The 17,156-nt window shown below is 49.0% G+C and overlaps 1 pseudogene; it reads left to right on the forward strand.

Moving 5' to 3' along the window:
• The first annotated feature begins 6,750 nt into the window (after nt 1-6,750).
• LOC149363763 (uncharacterized) lies at nt 6,751-9,093 on the forward strand (annotated as a pseudogene).
• The last annotated feature ends 8,063 nt before the right edge of the window (nt 9,094-17,156 follow it).

Consider the following 17,156-nt stretch of genomic DNA (forward strand, 5'->3'; position numbering starts at 1 on the left):
GCGCCCTGGGGTGTGTTGTCGCCATCGTAGCGGCGTATTCCCAGCAAGAGGAGCAGGAGCGGGCGCAGGATGAGAAGGTAGGAAACGCGTAGTACATAGTCTACCTTTTGTTATTTGGAAAAGCTCCCGTCGTTGTCTGCATTTTTTTTGCGCTTTGAGGGACATCTGCTACACACTAAGTGAACAAGGGCTCGGAGGGAGGCCTCATTCAGCTGACCAACGTTTCGACATGACTTCTCTTTGAGCTGAGGCATAGGCGCGTCCTGTTCTCAAAACCTTAGCTAATGGGCTGCAGCTTCCATCATGTCCCTATTTCATTCATACCCAGCAATTCTGCACAGAAGCAATTTTCAGCGCGATACCATTTATGAAGCCAATATTTTTTATATATTGGAAAACTTCAATATAACTATCAATATAACTGCAGATTACCCGAGGGCTGTATTTATGTTTGTGCTATTGTCAGACGCATTTCCCAAAAGTTTTCTAGGGCAGTGTTAACTGTTCGATGCGATCGATGGAAGCAATTCAGAAGAAATATTTTGCTACATATGAGAGAAATAGCGCACCTCTCATAGAAAAAACACACATCCGAAAATTTTGTTGTCTCTATGCTTACAGAACATCACCTAAATAGCGAGAATGTTGTCAGCCAATAGAGAGTTTTAGTATAGCGTTAGCGTGATAGCGGACCTAAGGGAAATTACGTTAGCGTGCCGCAAGCAACTTATCTCCACAGACAGTTTTAGTATAGCGTTCTGAAAACGTTAAACGCCACCTGCTTGACATAGATGCGAACGGTCCTTCTAAAATGGACGCCACTGCCGCTACCTTGCCAAAATATAATATTTACGAGTTTTTTAAACGAATTATTACTGTAGTGCTTATTTTCGTCTGCAAAATGACCCGAAATTTATAGCATATTCGATAAACAGCACTGGTGCGCACCGGTGCGCACCGGTGCGAAATCTTATGTTCAATAAATTGCACCAGTGCGCACCAGACGTCTTCGATAAATGGGGCGCACCGTCTGGGGGCACTTTTTGTTGCCCCAAGGCGCACCGACAAAATCGGCGGTGCGATCATGGAGGAAGGAAGGCGCGATGCAGTTTGTATTCGATGTTGCCCCGGCTTGGAGCTCGGCCACTACCGCGGGTCCTTGAGCACCGCAGTGGTTTTGGGGCAATTCTGGTGCGAGTTTATCGAAGATGCCATAAAATAAAATGAATAAACAAACGTAAAGAAGTGGCGCCATCTAGTCAAGGCAATGTTAACTACAAGCCGTTCGAGCAAGAATATTTGCCATCACATGACGTGTAATGTCAAAAAAACTATTTGAAATTTAATATAAACTCGCTTTACATCATTTAAGTCCATAAAACACTTCGAAAAAGCTCCATATCTATTTTTGTTTCGTTCCGGACGTTTGTGCTAGGTTTCGGCTGTCTTTCGGGCAGTTGCAGACGGTAGCAGTGCAGCTGGAGGTCCCATTAGGCTTGCGCGCTCCAGAATCGAGAGCGTAGCTCAAAAACTGGACTGAATGGCAGCTTATACTTTATCGTCGAAGCAAGGTAAGTCATAGCGAAAAGCAACTACACCAGTAGTTGCCGGTAAACGTGCCGACCGGAATCGCAAGGACTGCTGAATCGGCTGAAGCGGGCGGCTCTCGCTTGGGAGGACGCCGCCATGTTTTCCCGCTAAACACGCAAAAGCCGCACCGCTAACTTCTGAAAATTGCGTGCGTCCGCTAACGCTATTTTACCGTTAGCGTTCTGCGCATGCGCACTTTGGACCCGCTATTCCGCTATTCCGCTATGCACGCTATTACGCAAAGCCCGCTATACTAAAACTCTCTAACGTCTCTTAGGGGAATCTTCGATTTTTACGTAATGCTTTAATATTTCCGTAATTTTTTAATAGGGTACATTTATTGATTACCATTAACCCAAGAGTATCCATACGGCTACGAAGAAAAGCTAAGCAGCTTCGACAGAAGTTCGTATTTGGACTGATAATTTTGCAGCGTACCTCTCGCGCAAATGATGTGGTCTCCGGTTCGAACCAAGGAACAGGACGAACTTTTCTTCAAACTGCAAAACTTCTATAAAACACTTAAAGGTTTGCTTAGCAGCCGTATAGGTGCGCTTGAGAGGATGCTAATGAGTTTTCCTTGAGCGATGCGTTGAAAATGCCAGGTAGTTGCAGTTATTTCGAAACCCTGAGTCACGTTTGCCTACCATGCTCAGCCGTGCTTTCGCATCCAGGAAGGCATTGAGAAAACGGTTTCCTTTCCGTTCCAAAAAAATACCTTTGCTCTGCCTTTCATCTTCTCAGGGACGACGAATCCGCCACTTCGTGGCTCCCACATTGCTCTCCTGACAAAGCGGAGTTTGACCAGGACCAGTCAAGGTGGTCCTACTGACAATACTCATCTTCATCCCCGATACGCTCGTATATGTCACCCCGACGGATATTAATAGCGTGTTAATGTATTAAACGATGTTTTGTGCCCAGTCCACGTATCGTCGCGTTCAATTCTTGCCTTTGTTATGTTCTTTAGTGCACTTTTGAAAACAGGTAAGTATAGAAAATTTTGGTACCGCCGATAGGTTCCGACGTCCGCCGTCTCTTTCAGCGGCTAGTTAGTGTTAGTGTAGGGTTGACAGTGGGCCTGTTAACCTGCGTTTAAAAAAAAGAATGCGATGATTACGTTACTTCCTAATGCTAAACAACAGCGCAGCTCATCAGCTTTTCCAGCTTTTCGATGACTGAAGCAAAGAATCCGAGCAAAAGATGTATGTAGAATTACAGACTTATTTTTCACACGCATTCCTTCTAGAAACGCTCCATTCACACTTCTTGATAGTCATGAAGAAAGCTTTGTGGTCGGAGAAATGGATTTATGCTCGAATTGTTGCATCAATGCCTGGTTCTCAAAGACGAGGTATGTGAAGTATTTCGCGAGATTGTCACAGCCGTGGGAGGCATTACGAGCGAGAGGAAAGGGTTGTTCTCTCGCAAAAAAAGTAAGAAATTCCTCTTTATACATACATCAGAGTCTCCACCCACCCTGCCACCCTGGCAGGTGGAAGTTAAAGGTTGATAGCGAGAGTTCGCTCACCGTTGTCGGCACTAAAGCATGCAGCCCACATCTCTCACCACCCCATGTTCCTATAAGCGCGATTCAGGCGTCCGCTGACTCGGAGAGCTAGTTATGCGCACATTCTTTGCGGAAAATGATCTGTGTAAAACGTTGTCAACGCCAACGCCAAGGAACGAAATGAACGCCGACGGCCTACGGCTTCAGCGCCGCGTTTCTGGCACAACGTTGTCAATGCCTGCAGCCCACATCCCTCTCTTACCCCACGTACCTATCAGCACGATTCAGGCGTCCACTGTCACAGGGAGCCGTTATGCGCACTTCCTTTTTTTGTCAACGCCAAAGCGAATGAACACAACGAACGCCGATGGCCTGTGGCTTCAGCTACGCCGACAGCGTATGGCTTCACGAACGAGGAGAAGAGAAATTATGAGAAATAAATAAACGCTTCACTATTTATACTGCACACTGTCTCGTCTTTTAGTCATAGTTACACGTGCGGAAATTTCAAGCTTTAACAGGGGAGAGACCAAGCAAATAACATGCTTAACCAAGATGTACCAATACATCATGCTAGTTATCTCCTGACAGAGCCACCATCGGCAGCCACCATTAAAGCCGCAACGCGGAAACAGCTGAAGAAGTTGTGATAGCGCTCGCTTGCGTTGGAACGGAAGCCAATTTTATATTAGCGATAGCAAAACGGCCATCTATAATTTTGGAAAGGGTAGGATCATGCCGAAAGCGGCGAGGATTCTGGCCAGTAGACAGCTAAACAGAAGAGTTAGCCTAATTTGGACTCCCGCACACGCGTTCATTCCTGGCAATGACGCGGCTCACGAGTTAGCCCGAGCTCTCTACTTCCGGGTAGCTGTGGAGCCGCCCGACTGCCAGAACGTGGACGAGCGTCTGCAAAATTGAGTTAGCCCGAGCTCTCTACTTCCGGGTAGCTGTGGAACCGCCCGACTGCCAGAACGAGGACGAGCGTCTGCAAAATTGTTGAAAATTATAGGCTACAGAGGAGACTGGTGCCACCACCGGATAAACGTCTAAACAATAGGGAGGCAATCGAATGGCGACGCCTCCAAGCTGGGAACTTCGTAAACCTGGTCTGGGCATATCTTGTTCAGAGAGATAAAGAAAATGATAAGTGCAAGCACTGTGGGGTGAGAGGGACCCTCGACCACATAATCTGGGAATGCACTAGCTACCCGGGGGCTAAAGCAAACATAAACTGTAGAGGAACCTGGGAAGCCCTGCAGCGGAGCGAGGCCCCTGCTTCACAGCAACAAGCCATCCGCCTGGCGGAAGAAGTCGCGAGGAATCAAGACCTCTTCGCCTGCTTCTAATCGCGGAGGTCCCGGACCCCGTCACCAAGGCCTGCGTGCCGGGGACGGGGAGTAGGGGGCTTCCTTATCTGCCGGAAAATAAAGTTGTTATCATCATCAGCAGCAGCATTCGCGCCGGGGCCGCCGCTGGAGCCGCCGCCGCCGCCGCGTGTTGTACATAGCCTCGCAGACAGTCTCACTCTCTCTCGCTCTCCCTCGTCCTTTCCTCAAATGCAATTTTCATTTTCTTCATTACGGCACCTCTTTCTCTTTCTTTTTCACTCCCACTTCCTACCTTCCCGTACGGTGCGGTTCAGGTGTCCACCGAGAGAGAGAGAGAGAAAACTTTATTTACAAAGGAATTCGGGGCACGCCCCAGGGTCCCCGCACGACCCCACTGCACTCAAGTGTTTATGTTCCTGAGGTCCATAACACTGGCAGCACGGCCGGTGGCGATGGTCTGCACGGCCGGGTCCTCCGAGCGCAGCAGGGTCTCCCAGTCCTCCCAGGTCTTGAGGTTCTCTAGGTCCCGCGGGGGAGGGTCCGCCGGGCAGAGGGAAAGGATGTGGAGGGAAGAAGCGAAGGGTTCTGGGCATAGGGCGCAAGCAGGAGTGGGGAAGGACGGATGATAGTGGGTTAGGGTAAGGGGCGAGGGGAGAGTATGTGTTTGTAATCTGCGCCAGAGTGTTGCGTGTCTGTTATCTAGGGAGGGGTGGGGCGGGGGGTAGAGCTGGCGAGAGGCTCTGTATGCCTGGGTCAGATAACAGAGAATTACTGCTCCAAGTTCAGCGCTGTGTGTGTGCGTGTCTTCTTTCTTCGTCCCGTGTAAGCGCGCTGTTTTACGGTGTGATCATGCTCCATTTCCTTTCCTCAAAAAATTCAGAGGGCAGTTTGACCGTCTAAAGTGCGTAGAGGCGAAAGCGTTTTCCGCACCACTTTGCCTATGGGACACTGGTGACGTCACCACTGAATGACGTCACACATAATTGATGACGAAGTAATGAAAATTACTAATTAATGACTAACTACTGATGAATGAGTAAGTACTAACTGACTACTAATTAATGACTGTTAAGCTTAGCCTTTAGGAGTTAAACGTGACAGCGTGTTGTAGCGCTGACAGGGAGTCCACGGAACGCCACCACCCGTTGGGCGCGATGCCTTGCCCTTTGAACGCAACGCTTTTTGAGGAAAGGGAATGGCCTAGTAATGCTCTGTCATCTCGGTGGACACCTGAGCCGCACTGTACAGGAAGGGAGGAAGTGGCAGTGAAAGAAGAAAGAGGGGCCGTAATGAAGAAACTGAAAATTGTATTTGAGGAAAGGAGTAACTGCCTTGCACATCTCGGTAGACACCCGTCAAAACGCGGACACATCTGCCGACACGGCTGCCGACACAGCTGTCGACACAGCTGCTAACGACAGTATTAGGCATTAAAGCGTTGCGTTCAAAGGGCAAGGAATCGGGCCGAACGGGTCAACGTTGCTAGACTAGGTTCTAGTAACGTTGGAACGGGTAGCGGCGCTCCGTGGACACCCTAGCAACGCTACAGTACGCTGTCGCGTTCCATTTCTGAACGCGAAGCTTAAGCGTCACTCAGTAGCACTAAATTAATAATTAGTCGTTGATTAGTAATTAACGATTAACTAGTAATTTGCAATCAGTCATTAATTATCTGTGACATCGTCCAGTGGCGGCGTCACCAGTGCCACAGAGGCAGTCGAAGTGCTGCGGAAAACGCTTTCGCCTCTACGCGCGCACTTTAGAAAGTCATAGTGCCCCTGAATTTTTTTTTATTTCGCAGAAACGCTCGTCCACACTGAGTTCTATAAGAAATGCTTGCTCACTCAACGAAATTTTTATTATGTCAAGCTAAGGTTTTCCAATGACTGCACTCGAACCCAACATCCTGGATTATGCATTGTTAACTATATTGAAGTAGAAAACGAGATTACGAACAGTAAAGGAATCGAACTAAATAAAAATCCATACTCTATTATAGTTTGCAACGTTACGTGGCTGGGCCCAAAAGGCATTTTGCTGTCTTGATAATTACGGTCATTTAATAAAATGGATAGCAAATGAGCTCGAAAGTGCTCCCTACCACAGGCAGACCTCTCCACTTTTCCTTCCATTAAATTAATTTTTCTCTCTCTTTATTTTCGTTAATAACAGAGATCTCGTTAGTCCTCCCCTTCTGGTACGACCATCACGCAACCATATATCGACGAATTGCCTTGAAGTTTCGCCAAGTACGCCGATGACAGTTCCTAATCGTGGAAAGAGAAAGAAAGAGGACGATTGGGGTAGCACGCGGCCCTGATGACGCCATCATCATCATCATCATCATCATCCCGCGTTCTAAATGTCTCGCGCGGCTCACCTCCGGAGGAACCCGAGGACATCATCATCATCATCATCATCATCATCATCAAACGCGGACAACATAAAAAGCCAACGGACCGACCAAGGGAAGAGAGCTCTTGCTGCGAAGGCATGTTCACGAGGCAGGGCGCGAGGCTGCGCAGCAGTGGAGGCACGGCCGAACTGAGTAGCGTCGCCATGGATGACTGCGTCGAGATTGCCACATCCCGCACCAGCAGCACGGCAAGTCCCTCGGACCCGGATGCCACGGGGGCCGGCGCACAGTGCTGCTTAGGTCCATCGCGGAACCCGGGCTTCCAGCGTCTGAATTTCCGCGTCAGGACGCAGCTGTGCGAGTTGGAGCGGCCTCCCCAGCACGAGTACCAAGGCGACGCCACAGTCAACACGGCCGCGCTAGCATCAAGGGCGACGCTCGGGGAGCAGGTATGCACTGCGTTATGGATAAAATCTAGAGGATGCTTAGCTGCGAAGCCTGATTTTGTTGCTGGCATTCATTCGCATTTCAAGATGAGGCTGCTGCGCTAGCAATACAAGTAGCTTTGCGCCTGAACCGCCAGCTACAAAGCACGAATTTTCGAATGAGCTTAAGACATCGTTCCAGGAATATTTTCGCCCTGCTTACGGGATCACTGTAAAAATTTTTGGACAGCTTAGCGAAGCCGTCTAAACTTATTTCCAAACAAAAAATAAGCTTTCGGGGCAGGTTGCATGGATTAAAATATCTGCCTCCCCCTAACCGAGAGTAGAGAAAGCATGAAATGCAGGACGATGCAGGCGCGTACGCGAACACGACGAGACGCAGGCCTGACAAGAATGTATATGCAGCGCGTTCGAAATTGTCTAAATTACATAGAGGCAAGAGCGTTTTCCGCACCACTTTGCCTAAGTAACATTGGTGACGTAACCAGTGGATTACGTCAATTTATGACGAAGTAATGAGAAATTACTAATTAGTGGTTAATTACTGATTAATGACTAAATACTAATTAACTGCTAATTAATGAAGCATAAGCTTCGCCTTTAGAAGTGGGACGCTACAGCATGTAGCGCTGCCAGGCAGTCCACGGAATGCCACCACCCGTTCGGCACGATGCCTTGCCTTTTGAACGCAAGGCATTTTGTCGAAAGGAAATGGCGCAGTAATTCTTGTCATCTTGGTGGACACCCGGACGGCCCCGTAAAGGATGGGAGAAACGCCACCACCCGTTCGGCGCGAAGCTACCGGCGCTTCAATGCTTGTCCTGTAGGAGGGCTGTGAGAGCCTCGCTAAATCTCGTTAAATCTCGTACGGTGCCCGGATGTTCTCGTTTCAGTGCCCGGATGAGTGGAATTCAGTGCCGGGATGTTGGCGCTCGGTCTCGGCGTGACGTCACCACACTGTCGACAACGGGAGCTAAAAGCATTTCATGCTTAAAAACTTCCTGGCCATTAGTCGACTTATGAGCCGATATATCAGCATTCACTGTTCTCAGTCATATGGGGCCATATGACCCAACTTGTCCACGGAATGGGAGTACTTGAGCATACAGTCGGACCTCAAGTGGGGCTATGAATTAGAAAGAGCTGTTACTGGTTTGGTTCGGTGCATGGAGTTCACCGTACTGAAGCGTCTCAGGCTATGAGGGACGCCGTAGTGAATGGCTCCAGAAATTTCGGCCACCTGCGACTCTTTAGCGTGCAGTGACATGACTCAGTACACAGACCTCTAGAATTTTGGTTCCATCGAAATTCAACAAACGCGGCCGGGATCGAACCCGCGTCTTTCGGTTCAGCAGCCGAGCGGCATAACCACTGAGAACCACGGCGGTGTGGAGACCTTGGCTTTACCTAGCCTAATGAAGCTTTCGCTTCAAAATTTTTGAAACTCATCCGCTAATCATATGTGTACTAGAGACAAACTCAGCTTCCTATTGTTTCGTTCAAAGTCAGCAGCACTAAACTGTTCGCGAAGCCCGTGATGTCGTCCGAAATTTATAGCCGTGCCCATATGCTGAGCATAAAACAAATTTCCGGATGCTTTGCCAGGAATAGGCTTCTATCATTTATGTTACCTTTTCAGCTGCACCAGCCAAGCCCTGACGTTATCAGCGTGTCCTGCACCCGCACCACTATGACCTACTCAGATCTCAAGGCATTTGGGGGGAGGCCGGTCCGAACTGCTCACGTCACAGTGACCGAATTGCAGCGCTTGGTTCTCCGCGAGAAACCGCAAGCAAGGCAGGCGCTGAGGAGGACTCCACTGGGCTGGTGCCATATCTACCACGGGCCAAGCAGGTATGAAAAACGTTTTCGGAGATAAGGCTCCCATTATGAAAAGCTGCAGTTAAGGCTGCCATTTGGTCAATTTGGCACTGATTAATCGTTAAACAGCGCTACAAGAGACGGAAGATGAAAAAAAAAAACACGACAGAATCGATGACTCGGAACTGATTTAATGCAAAACCATTGCTAGTTACACAACGAGAAAAGCTAGCGGCGTGTGTTAGTATGTGTACTCGCATATGCTACAGGAAAGCCTAGCGATGGCAAGAAAAAAAATTAGCCGTGGTTCAACTACTGCTGAACTTTTTTAGAGAGCGAAAGCTATCGCGTATCTGGTAACTATATGCGGCTTGGCGTCTGTAACGCTTTGTTCCGAACACTGGATAGGCAGCGCACCCACCCTGCCACCCTGGCAGGCCGCTGTTAATGTTTGATCGAGAGAGTTTGCTCCCCCAATGAAGGCTGCGGCCTATTGCTGCAGTGCCCACTGTCTGCCACAACGTTGTCAGCGCTATTGCATGCAGCCCACACCTCCCTTTCATCACCCAACGTACCCATGAGCGCGATTCAGGCGTCCACTCATTCAGGGACGTAGTTATGCTCTATTCCTTTCTTTAGAAAATCATCAGTGTAAAACGTTGTCAACGCCAATGTACACAATCAATGAACGGCGACAGGCTATGGCTTCTATGCCGTGTTATTGTCAAAACGTGTCGATGATAACGCATGCAGCCCACATCTGTCACTGCCGCCGCATACTTTAAAGCACGAATGAGGTGTCCACTGTTCCATGAGAACAGTTATGCGCCTTTGCTTTCCAAGCTCCCACTCCATTGGTTTTGTATATAGCTTAAAACGCGACTAAGGTGTCAACTGTCCCAGGGGGCAGTTAGGCTCCTTTCCTTGCTTTCGAAGCTGAAGGCCATTTGAAGGTGAAAACTAGGCACTCGGCGATCGAAGGACGTGGTCCGGTACTGAGGTTTTCGCTTCAAAAATAGTAGGCCGTTAGAGCGGAACGCGGCAGCGTGTTTTCACTCTCCCACGGAGTCCACGGAACGCCATCGCCCGTTCGGCGCGATGCCTTGTCCGTTGGACACATCCTTGAACGCAACGCATTCTTGAGGAAAAGAAATCGAGCAGTGGTTGCCTCATTTATCTCAGTTGGCACCCGAACCGCACCGTAAAAGAGAGAAAAGAAAGGTGCCGTAAAGGAGGGTTCAGGTATGATGTCCACCACCTGAAATCTTTAACGTGCAGCGACAGCGCACAGCACACCGGTGCCTTTTGCGTTTCGCCTACAACGAAACGCTGCCGCCGCGGTAAGGTTCGAACTCGGGTACTCTAGCTCAGTAATCGAGTGCTTTAACCATTGAGGCACCGCGGCGAGCACTTTTGTCGTACAGCGTTCTGGGTAGTGTCACACGATTTCTTGTTATAACGTCCGCTGGGGCTAAATTTGCAGGCTAAATTGCGACAGATTAGAAGTGATGACGTATGCATGCTCAATTGTATGCGTTTGTAGACGCGTTCCTCAAGGCTCGATTGACGTGTCCACTAAGATATGAGAGTGGTACTGCGCCATTTTCTTTCCTCAAACGCCAATTTTCGAATGGAGTTACCAATGGTGTCGTACCTCTTTGTGTGTGTGCGGCTAGGTGTCAATGCACACACGGACAGCAATGCTTTCGTATTCCCACACGTACCAGATTTAAGTGTATCTGCTGACATTTTTTATTCGGAGAAATTGTCCTTATAAGCAGCTCATTTCCAGGAAAAAACAAACGCCAATGGTGAGAGAAGAAAATATGGTTTGTAGTTTATGGAGGTTTAGCATCTCAAAGCGGCTCAAGCTCTGAGGGGCGCCGTAGTGGAGCGAAACAGCTGATGAGCTGCGCTCAAATTTCTCATTACGAAAAAGGCAATCGTCGGCAATTTTTTTTTTTTTTGGGGGGGGGGGGGAGGGGAGCAATTGACGCAGTATCTCTCCCACATCTCGGTGGACCCCTGAGCCAAAAGGAAGGCGCATAACTGCCCTCTTGGAACAATGGACACTTCAATCGTGCATTAAGCTAAGTGGCGGTAGTGAAAGATGTGCTCTCCATGCATTGGCATTGACAGCGTTGTGCCAGAAACGCGGCGCTCAAGCAATAGGCCGTCGGCGTTCGTTGTGTTCGTTGGCATAGACGACGTTTTACAGTCCGATCAATTTAAGGAAAGGAAGTGGACAGAACTGGCCCCTGGGTCAGTGGATGCCTGAATCGCGCTTATAGCTACGTGAGAGGATGAGAGAGAGAGATGTGGGCTTCCAGCATTGACAACATTGTTCCAGAAATGCTGCGCTGAAGCCATAGGCCGTCGGCGTTCAGTAGGCGTTGGCGTTGACATTGTTTTAGTCTGATCATTTTAAGGAAAGTGCGCATAACTGGCTCCCTGGTTCAGTAGACGCCTGAATCGCGCTTATATATACGTGGGTGGATGAGAGATGTGGGCTGTATGCGTTAGCGCTGACAATGGTGAGCGAACTCTATCGAACAACCATGAACTGCCACCTGCCAGGGTGGAAGGGTGGGTGGGGACTTTAGTGTACAAATAAAAACAAACAGGAATTACCATTTATGCGGGAGAACACCCCGTTCCTCTCACTCGTAACGCCACCCAAGCCTTGAAATCCTCGCCAAATACTTGCATAGACCTCGTCTTTGAGAACGAGGCATTGGTACAGTAATTCGAGCATATATTCATCGATTTCTCTGACCATAGTGCTTCCTTAATGACGAGAACTGTTAGTGGAGTGTTTTTGAAGAAGGACTGTGTGTGAAAAATAACGAGTTTTCTGTAATTCTACATATATGTCTTGCTCGAATTCATTGCCTCAATATATCGAAAAGACGAGACAGCTGATGAGCTGCCCTCTAAAAATTCTTACCCTGTTCTTTGGCGCATTTCGTGAGCCATTTCATCCGTTTTCTCAGGCCTGAGAAGAAGGCTGAGGTCTTGTTTTGTTGGGCTCCTGGGAATCCTTGTCCACACAAGGACTGCCGAAGACTGCGAATTTTTGATAGAAATTACACCATGTGTTTGGCGCACTGTGGTCAGTGTTGCTTATGCGTCATAAAAGCGAATACACAAATATACTACTTCCTGGTATGTCAAGAGAAGTCTATTCCTCCAACTGTTCCTCCTACTTCCAAAAGCTTCAAGCGCCCAGCCAACCGGAGCCATCAATCTTCCGTAGGTTACAAACTGAATCAGAATATATTCGATTACTTTCTTGCCCGTAATGCATTTTGAAATTTCGGAACTGTGTGTATTCGGTAACGTATAAGAGTTTTCAACAATGGGCATTCTGACTTAAATTTTTCAGGATCATAGTCACTTTACTGGCGTAGATAAAATGTCTGATACCAGATTATTACTAGAGAAGTTGACTAAGATCCGTTCATATAATCTGTTTAGATAGTCACAGATCTTTTCAATGGCGCAGTGTCTGTCTCACGTATCTCGTTGGACACCTGAACCGCGCCGTAAGAGGACGGAGGAATATTCGGGTGATAGAAAGAAAGAGGTGCCGTAGTGGAGGATTTCGGAATAATTTCGGCCATCTGGGGATCTTTAATGTGCGCTAACATTTTATAGCCTAATAAATGTTTTCGCCCCCCCCCCCCCCCCCCACTGCTTACGGGCGTCTTCTCAGCTTTTTCCTCCATCGAAACGCGGCCTAAGCAGTCGCGTTAGAACCCGCGTGTACTCCAGCTCAGCAGCTGGCCGTCCTAAATTCTGTTCCACCGCGGTTGGTATTATAAAAATCCTTATTTTCCTGGTTCTGTTTCGCTGCATTAGAGCCAGTTATAGTGAACGCTGTTGTCTTATTTTGTGGTAGATTTTGTAAGGTAATTATTACGCAAGCAGGCGGCTCTTCCATAGGCTTGTAAGAACTGTATGCTTGGCGCGGGGGGCGGGGGGATGCTTCATTGGGGGATACCTGCTGCTGTTGCTGCTGAGAACACCTGGACACGACGCTTAAGTAGATGAAATACTACACCGAGCTGGTGGTGCCTGCCTTACGAGTCACCTGGGCGTAAATGATCTTTCTTTGCCATCAATTTCTGCCAACTACATTCTGTATGCACGCGGCTGTGATGGTCTCCCTGTATGAGTTACTGATTTTGTAATGCTGTTGAAGGGTGGAGCGAGAAAATTCCGCGGACAGACAGAAGTGAAAATGTACCTGTTACATTGTTGCATTAATATTAAATGCCTCTGTATTGCTTTCCTTCCTTTTTTTTTAAACACGCAGAGTTTCCTGAGACAGCCTACTGCGATCAAGCACGCTGTCTTGACGAACTGGGGGGGAGGCGGAAGTTAGGGCTGCCCAGATGCCGCGGCGTCTACGTTCAAGCGCCGAGATTACACGGAACACAGTCTACACAAGACCTGTGAAGGGGGGGAAGAAATTCAGCCTCTTGCGTCAAGAAAATGCCAAGGAGAAGAGGATTGCCACGGCGTTAAGACCACGGTGGATGCACTGCACAGAGAGAGACGCCGGCTATGCCAGCACAAACCCAGCTTTCGTCATAACATGCTACTCATTACTGTCACCAGTGAGGCTCGTGCTACTGGAAACTGCGTGACGGATTGCGTCACATTTTGCCAGACATATATGCCATCATACGTAGGTGTTGCCGATTTAAGTGGTGCACCAGCACTATGCGATGGCCCACTTTCTTCAGCAGATTCGGTGAAGAAATTCGATTATGGTTGATGTATTGTCGCAGCGAAAAAATGCCTGCGCGGTATTATGCGAATTTATAGGCGAATAAATATAATTTATGTTGATTGAAAGTCGTGAGTGTTTATCAATTACTTTTTCGCCCTCTCCATCTTCAACGTTGATGTCATTTTATTGTCCACTTTTTTCCCATCTTAAATGGTCCACTTAGCGAGATGACACTGTATTCTATCAACATGACAATGGGTGTCCGAAATTCCGAGGATTCTTTCAATAAGGCACCGATTATGTTTAGAGCAATGGTACCAAGATAACGCATGTGAGAAGCGTTGACGTTTCGCAAAATGAGCTTGGAAAGTTCCGGCTCTGCAGAGGCCGTGCTTTTCTAAATGGCGCGAGCTCTTTACGGGGCATATCTGCGGCCGTGATACGCGTGGATCAACCGACCGATGATTTGAATAAAAGCTCCACGCTGGTCAGGCTACCTCCTCGTCCTTGGGTAGGGTGTGTGTTCATCCTACATCAAAAATCTTGACCACAGCCGTGAAAAATTGCGTAACTATGGAAACGCATTTGCCGATCGACGCCCAATTATTGAGGCTACCGCAACTCGGATAATTTACACATTAGTCTGTGACGCATTCGAGGCATACTTTGTGGAGTAGCAGGCCAGGGCCATGTTACCACCGGCCGACCTCTCCACCTTTCCCTCATTAAAATTCCTTTCTCTCTCTCTCAAGGCATACTCGGAAGCAATCGTTCAGATTTTCTGCTGTAATCAAATTGAGAAGAGCGAGCAATTGGTCACTGAAATGTAGAATCGATCACACCAGCAAGCTGGTCTTTGAGAGAACATTGTGAAGCAATACATCACCATAGGTTAACTTAAAGAGTATACCGTCTGGCTTTGTTTACTGAAAGGCAACGCTAAATTTCCACATCCAGCGCGCATGCCGTTCCCGTTCCTCTTGGTAGCGCAAAATTTCAAGTGAATTTAGGCAAAACGCACCTTTCGCGAAAACATCTATGACATTATACACTACAGCTCGCTCAAGCATGCCAGTTCCACCTTGTATACCACAGTCAAAGTGATTGCAGTGCAAAAGGCTTCGATAAAGGAGTGCAGCATCGTCGGGGTAGTTTCGAAGTAACTAATTATCGAACGTCCCTTGCATTGATCTCATTTAAATCAACGTAAAGGAAGAAAATGCAACAATTCATTTGGGCACGTGGTGTACTGCGCGCCTAAGGACCAGGTTAGGGAGTGTGCGCTAACGCACTTGCAATTTCTCCTCCAACTCTGCTTTCACAACAGTGCTCCAAGTATTGAAGTTCACACCACCACCGAAGCTCACTACCGCCTCATTCTCTCCGCCCCTGGAAGACAACTTCTCCCTACCCTGGCCTTCGCTCCTCCACCCGGTTGTCGCTTCCCTAATACCATGTCTCGCTCCTTGAGCTCATCGCTGGTCGTCGCTGCCGTCCCGGTCCATATGCACCCCGCCCTTAATGTTGGCCGTCGCAAGGCCAGTCCTTATCTGAAACGTGGTTACCGCTCCTTTGACACCGTTGCATACGTAGACAGTGCAGCGTATACCGCGCCCATCCTGCCTTCCATCGGTCGTAGTTGTTCGTCATGGTCGCCAACTCACGGCTGCCTCCATTCACTCCTCGAACCCTGTAGTGGCCTTGAAACTCGCAGCGGCCCTCGCCATGACAATTCCTAGATCCGCTCATTGTGACTACATCTTGTCCGACTCCCGTTGTGCTTGCCAAAGCTTCCGCGATCTCACCGCAGACCGCAAATGTTATGCGACTCCTCCGTCACCTAACTCCTCGAGATTCGTCTCGCACTATAGACCTGGATCGCACGCCACGAAGCTTTTGAGGGTAATCAAAAGGCGCTTGCCTGGGCCCGCGCTCGTTTTAACCGGGCTGACATCCGCCGCCCCCGCTGACCCGGAACTCCGTTTCGACCCCACACCCCTGGTTTCGAGATTTTAGAGCATTATTGCTACCAATACCGCCGATACCATCATGCTCATCCTCGCCTCCACCGCGAAGAAAACGTTTCCCCTCTCCAAGTTCAAACCGGCAGCTACCCTAACCTCGCGCGCTACCAGCGAGTTTACCCTACTAGCTACAGTGCCATTTGCACGCTATGAGGGGAACATGTCACACCGTCAGGGCCTGCCAGGCATTTAGGCAGCCCCCGGCTGCGAGTTCCGAATGTAGCCGTCTGGGAACGTGCCCTCATGTCGCCCCAACTGTCTCACAGGTGGTTTCAACGAAACAGAGACAGGTCTCATATATTAAGGCAAAAGCCTTTAACGGCGCATTCTCCCTTTAGTCCGTCCGGTGTTACATCCAGCGCCTGTATGACGGGTGTCCACCGAGGTATTCAAGGCAGGTACTGCGTAGCTTTCTTTCCTCATATACAGTTTTCATTTTCTTCATTACGGCCCCACTTTCTCTTTCTTCTTTCACTACCACTTCCTTCCTCTATAAACGCATGACGGGTGTCCACCGAGATGTGTGAGAAAATTTCCTTTCCTGAAATACAAGTTTCATTTTCTTCATTACGGCTCCTCTTTCTCATTCTTCTTTCACTCCCAATTCCTCCCTTCCTGTACGGTGCTGTTCAGGTGTCCACCGAGATGACAGAGAATTACTGCTTCAACTCTTTTCCTCAAAAAGCGTTGCGTTCAGAGGGAAAGCCATCGCGCCGGTGGTGGTGGTGAAAAACATTTATCGTGGCAGGTGGCCATCGCCTTGGCCGTTTCCGACCCCGGATGTACTACAGTGTTGTGTGACTCTAGAACGGCAGTGAAGAACTACGCCAAGGGTAGGGTATGTAGTGAGGCCGCGCGCATACTGCGCAAGGCCGAAGACATCGGACGCAACAGTCCTGTGGTGATCAAGTGGTTTCCGGCCCACATGGGCAGTGACGTGTCGATACGCGGAAACGTGAACCACAACGAGACGGCCAACTCGGCCGCGCGAGGACTAACCTACCGCGCGGCTGAAAGTACGGCCGACTCGGAGTCCTGGTCGCGACGCAGTGCCAAGGACAAGATGACCACCTTCAACGAAATAGTGAAATGGTACAGACTGAACAGACAGACTATGCCGCCACCTCACCCGGGGCTTACCCGGAAGGAGGCAGTGTTATATAGACAGTTACAGACGGGGTCCCTGCTCACCCCGGTGCTAGCTAAGCACGTGTGTCCGAGTGTGTACGCGAGTGACATATGCAGACTGTGCGCGAAGGAGAGAGCCACCGCGGCTCACATCCTTTGGGACTGTAGCGTAAATCCGCGCGAAGCCAGCGAGAAGACGACGATCCCGCCGC

The sequence above is a fragment of the Amblyomma mixtum genome, chromosome 2 (genome assembly GCF_055824585.1).
Source record: "Amblyomma mixtum isolate Tamu chromosome 2, ASM5582458v1, whole genome shotgun sequence".
NCBI classification, from domain to species: Eukaryota; Metazoa; Arthropoda; class Arachnida; order Ixodida; family Ixodidae; genus Amblyomma; species Amblyomma mixtum.